The sequence below is a fragment of the Limulus polyphemus genome, unplaced genomic scaffold (genome assembly GCF_000517525.1).
Source record: "Limulus polyphemus unplaced genomic scaffold, Limulus_polyphemus-2.1.2 Scaffold4216, whole genome shotgun sequence".
NCBI classification, from domain to species: domain Eukaryota; kingdom Metazoa; phylum Arthropoda; class Merostomata; order Xiphosura; family Limulidae; genus Limulus; species Limulus polyphemus.
Genome location: NW_013669826.1, coordinates 33,349 through 38,990, shown reverse-complemented (window position 1 = coordinate 38,990; position 5,642 = coordinate 33,349). Strand labels below are relative to the sequence as shown.

Below are 5,642 nucleotides of genomic sequence, written 5' to 3'. Positions count from 1 at the left end.
GTAATACTTTACTACAGGATGGTGTGTAATACATTATCTCAGGATGGTGTGTAATACTTTACTACAGGATGGTGTGTAATACATTATCACAGGATGGTGTGTAATACATTACCACAGGATGATATGTAATACTTTACTACAGGATGGTGTGTAATACATTATCTCAGGATGGTGTGTAATACTTTACTACAGGATGGTGTGTAATACTTTACTACAGGATGATATGTAATACTTTACTACAGGATGGTGTGTAATACATTATCTCAGGATGGTGTGTAATACATTACCACAGGATGGTGTGTAATACTTTATCATAGGATGGTGTGTAATACTTTACTACAGGATGGTGTGTAATACATCATCACAGGATGGTGTAGTAATACTTTACTACAGGATGATATGTAATACTTTACTACAGGATGGTGTGTAATACATTATCTCAGGATGGTGTGTAATACATTACCACAGGATGGTGTGTAATACTTTATCATAATACACATCACAGTTGTTTGAGTATGATTAATAAATGCAGATTATAAATTATGAAAATATTTACTATAGGAAATACTGTAACAAATCATATTTCACAAAGTGATAAGCAAAATACAGAAATTTAAACATAAACCAAAAATCAACAAATTCACATTGCAATTTTTCTTCATGCTAGAAACACGTGCGGTTACTCTTAGCAATAGAGGTAAATAAATATAGTACTTTTTACGAAACACCATCTATTGTTTTGACTCAGATTCTTCTTGATAACTTACACTATTTTACTTTAATTAATAAATTGTCCCCTAAGGTTTTTCATCCATTTTTGGATTTCTACCAGATTGTGAAGTTGTAAGTTGTACCCAAAGTTAGCATTTTGTTGTTGGTACTTTTTAGCGATACAAAGGACTATGGAACCACCCAACTCTTTAAAGTTACCGTTGGCCTATCATGGAATCGAAGTTAGCAAGAAACTAGAACGTAAAACGAACAGAAATCCCGCTAGGAGGCAAATGTCATTCAGTAACTCTCAACACAATAATGGTGTCGGCATGTTCTATTTTATTTCTAATACTCGGAATGTCATAATATTTTAAGCAGGGTGACAGAAAGGAATGAGTTTCGAACATGCTTAATAAGTAGACGAACATGTCTTATTTGTGTGTTTTGTTGCATCAACTGAGCGATATTTTGTTCTGATTTCTACTTCAAAGCTAAAGTTGAAACTTTGTTATATCGTGCATTAGAATCGCTTTTAAGGCACATTTGTGGATAATAACTTTTAATTATTTCATGTCTGTCTTTGAATAAACACCTTTATTTCCATCATGTTATGTATCAACGACGGCAGACGACACGGCTGCAAGTAAGCCTAAGGCTTATATAAAGTATGTTATAATATACGACACTCTATTAAATTGTGTGTTTTTGTTTTTTAACTGAAGTGTACAAGTAGAGCTGAAACACTTTAAATATGAATAGTGCAAACAATAAAATAAAACTGGTAACCACAACCATGGTAGTGTGTCGAGTGGTTGACAGCTTTTTGAAGGAGCTGTGTTGTGATTTAAAGGAGTTCAAGCAGTTTTACGTTCTCCGCTTTTTAATCTGTAACGTATTAATATATATACTGTCTTTTTGGAATACTACACTTATCCTTACGTAAATGTTACGTGATTAAAATGCATGATTTTTTTGTGTGTGACAAGAAAGTAACGAATACAATCACTAAACATTGCTTCTTATTGTACGTTCATCGTACAACATCGGTTTAAACTAGCCAATCAGCAAACAGCAGATTAACCGAATTAAAAACTTCTGTTTTTATGTTGTTATATTATATTATATGTTGTTACATTAATTGTACTGCTAAACCTACTTGCTCTGTATTACTATTAGCAGTTAAAAAAAGCTACCATCAGGGTGGAAATCTTCCGGCTACCTTTTCTCTGAGTGAGGACACAGGTTGGACCTTTTGACCAAAATTGGGTAATAGGGTGTTGGATCCTATATAAAACTACACTTTACCAAATTAACCCAGTTCACACCGTAACAGTTGTCAAACAATATGCTAACATAAATAGCATCTAACGCACTGCCGTGTGTGTAGTATCCAAGCGGGCCTGAAGAGTCCTAGTAATAGTAGTAGTAGTAGAAAGGCCTCGTTGACACTGTATATAGCTAATATAGCGTGGTTGACGTACTATTATACATTCTTTTTTACTTTATTTCAGAATTTCTTATTAATACTTATGTGTTCAAATTAGCCTATCTCGGTATAGGCTAATCAGTTCTTGTACAAAACAACCCGGTTGTTCGCATTTCTCACTTTTACCATATACCAGTATCTTGGTGTAACCTTTAGTGTTATAGGCTTAGTAGGTAAATATTGACAGTTTAGTGTTATAGGCTTAGTAGGAAAATATTGACCGTTTAGTGTTCTAGGCTTAGTAGGTAAATATTGACCGTTTAGTGTTATAGGCTTAGTAGGTAAATATTGACCGTTTAGTGCTCTAGGCTTAGTAGGTAAATATTGACCGTTTAGTGTTCTAGGCTTAGTAGGAAAATAATGACAGTTTAGTGTTATAGGCTTAGTAGGTAAATATTGACAGTTTAGTGTTATAGGCTTAGTAGGAAAATGTTGACCGTTTAGTGTTCTAGGCTTAGTAGGTAAAAACTGACTGTTTAGTTTGGTAGTTTAGTAAGTAAAAACTTCATTGAAAATTAAAAGATGTGGATACTTTTAAAATTTGTTAATGAAAAGAAAAAAAGTGTTAATAATATGTAATCCCATAAACAATAATTAAAGTACAACTAACAACAGAACCAGTGACAACAACGACCCCTTCAACTGGATGTATGACATCACAAGAAATATCTTTATTCGTAAAATAAACTGAGAATGTACATTTTATTCGAGTTCTTACCACGTTTAAGCTCCTTTTCCTTTCTTCTAGAATATCAAAATAATGGCTCTGACTGGTTCCATCTTTCTTGGTTCTCTGTAAATTACAAGCTAAAGAAGAGCTGGGTTCTACAGAAATGTTGATAAGACATAGTAGAAGGGCCATGATTTTGTTATCTAGGAATCAAATGAACTAAAATTCCTATATTATAAAGTCAGCTAAAGCCTTTCATCTCTCGTCCGGTAACTATATTAGGGACCTTTCTACGAATATCATTCGTTCACATAAAGACTATTTTCGTGACCTGACTTGTCATACATCTATAGGTAAAAAAAGAAAGAAAGTGTTTTGAAGATTCTAGTTTCGCTTCCTGACGCATGTCTCCTGTTTTGCTTATTCCTCCTGTTGACTCAGTAAACTTTAATACGTGTGGCCCGGGAAAGAAACATCGTTGCAGACATTCTCGCTTTCCTATTGGCGGAGACAAACGTTAATAATCACGTGCGGTCTAACTTATGTGCACTGACGTCAGAAATGAATTATGATAATTCACCAGAAGAGTGAGATAAAAGATAGGAACGTTCTTTCCAATTCGGAAAATTCGTCTGGACATTCTAGTAACTAATCTGGGATAAGGTAAGCCTTCAGTCTTATTCATTTCCTTTAACCCTAACTAGTTTGGGTCGCTTGCTAATGGTATATAGATAATTCTAATACAGTTTGGGGAAGTCTATAAATAGTTATTCTGGTTCAAACAAATAGTATATACTTACCTATGGAAGATGTGTTTAGATGTATCTTGACAAAGAGAGCAGTTGGTGAAATCCATGGTTCTTGGTTATGAAATACATCTGTGAGGACGACGTTTTTACTTGTTACTTATTGATACAGTGACTTGTAGTGTATAGTATATGTATTTTAAAACTATATGTTGCCTTATATTAAAACTATATGTTGTCTTATATTCTAGATTTTCCCGCGAAGAAGGAAGCTTTTTGAAAGCTCTTTGATTATCGGGTTTATTAATTTTATGATCCTAGATATTTTCTGGTATCATGAATATCGTGTGAAATATTGACCGTTCCGCCACCTTGTGACATATTTGAGAAAAACATTAATATTAAATTTGCCAAGCGAATGGTTTGTTTGTTTTTGAATTTCGCGCAAAGCTACACAAGGGCTATCTGCGCTAGCCGTCCCTAATTTAGCAGTGTAAGACTAGAGGGAAGGCAACTAGTCATCACCCCCCACCGCCAACTCTTGGGCTACTCTTTTACCAACGAATAGTGGGATTGACCGTCACAATTATAACGCCCACACGGCTGAAAGGGCGAGCATGTTTTGTGTGACAGGGATTCGAACCCGCGACCCTCAGATTGCTAGTCGAGTGCCTTAACCACCTGGCCATGCCGGGCACCAAGCGAATGGAACGCCCCGGGTGGTTCGCTATAAGCCCGAGAGCTTATAATATTGAAAATCTGGTTTCGATACCTTCTGTAGTATAGTTAGCCGATTATGTGGCCTTGTGTTTAATAATAAAACAAACAAAAGAATGAGAAAACCACTTATGTAATTATCTAAGGCCGATGTAAGCCAAGGAAATGGACTTGACGTTTTCTCCACTTTTTATTTAATTATCGATAGCTACTCACGCCATGGTATTTGTTTTCTTATAGTCTTCTTTTGATACTTGGAAAGACCATTCAGAAAAGACATTTGTCCCATCTACGAAAGAACTTAAGTGAAGGAAAATGTAGACTAACTCGATCTGATCGAACGGAGAGTTCGTTAGCATCCGCAACGGATCACACATTTGGCAAGAGAAAAAAAAATACACGCATTATCTTTTCAATAAACGGGAAAAAAAGGCATCTTCAGGTTTGGGAGTTTAGTAACACAGTCGACCATACTTGCACGTCAGGGTTAGTAAAAGTTCAGATATAGCGCATGCGCTAGTTGATATATGGATAAAGATCTTGTTATCCAGATGGGGTTAATATTTCAGAAAATGCTCGTATTTACAGCCAGCATAAATATTAGTGGCCATAACAATTAAGTAATGTAACCATCGGCTTCCGGTGCTGACATACATACTAAAGATATGTAAATTAGAAGTTAACACATTTACAAGAGGATCACTGGAAAAGGCAGTGTAAGATGTTTAAACAACAATAATTTCACACAATATGACATGATACTTCTCTATCTGGCATAGCTAGTGAAGAATAGGACTTATAATATGAAACTGATTAATTCCCTTTGCTCCTGACTCAGTTATCCTACCGGTGAGAAGTAATATTTTATTTCATATATACGGTTTGGTTATGTAGTAACAGCGAACAGTAGTGGTGGCAACAATATGTAGATATTAAAATACGGGTAATAATGTTTATGTAGTAACAGTGAACAATAGTGGTAGCAACAATATGTAGAAGTTAAAATACGGGTAATAATGTTTATGTAGTAACAGTGAACAGTAGTGGTAGCAACAATAAGTAGATATTAAAATACGGGTAATAATGTTTACGTGTTAACAGTGAACAATAGTGGTAGCAACAATATGTAGGTATTAAAATACTGGTAATAATGTTTATGTAGTAACAGTGAACAGTAGTGGTAGCAACAATATGTAGATATTAAAATACTGGTAATAATGTTTATGTAGTAACAGTGAACAGTAGTGGTAGCAACAATATGTAGATATTAAAATACTGGTAATAATGTTTATGTAGTAACAGTGAACAG

The 5,642-nt window shown here is 34.7% G+C and overlaps 1 pseudogene; it reads left to right on the top strand.

Annotated features, from left to right (window-relative positions):
- Positions 1-3,435: 3,435 nt before the first annotated feature.
- LOC106470784 overlaps positions 3,436-5,642 on the top strand; it is a 10,864-nt pseudogene continuing 8,657 nt past the window's right edge.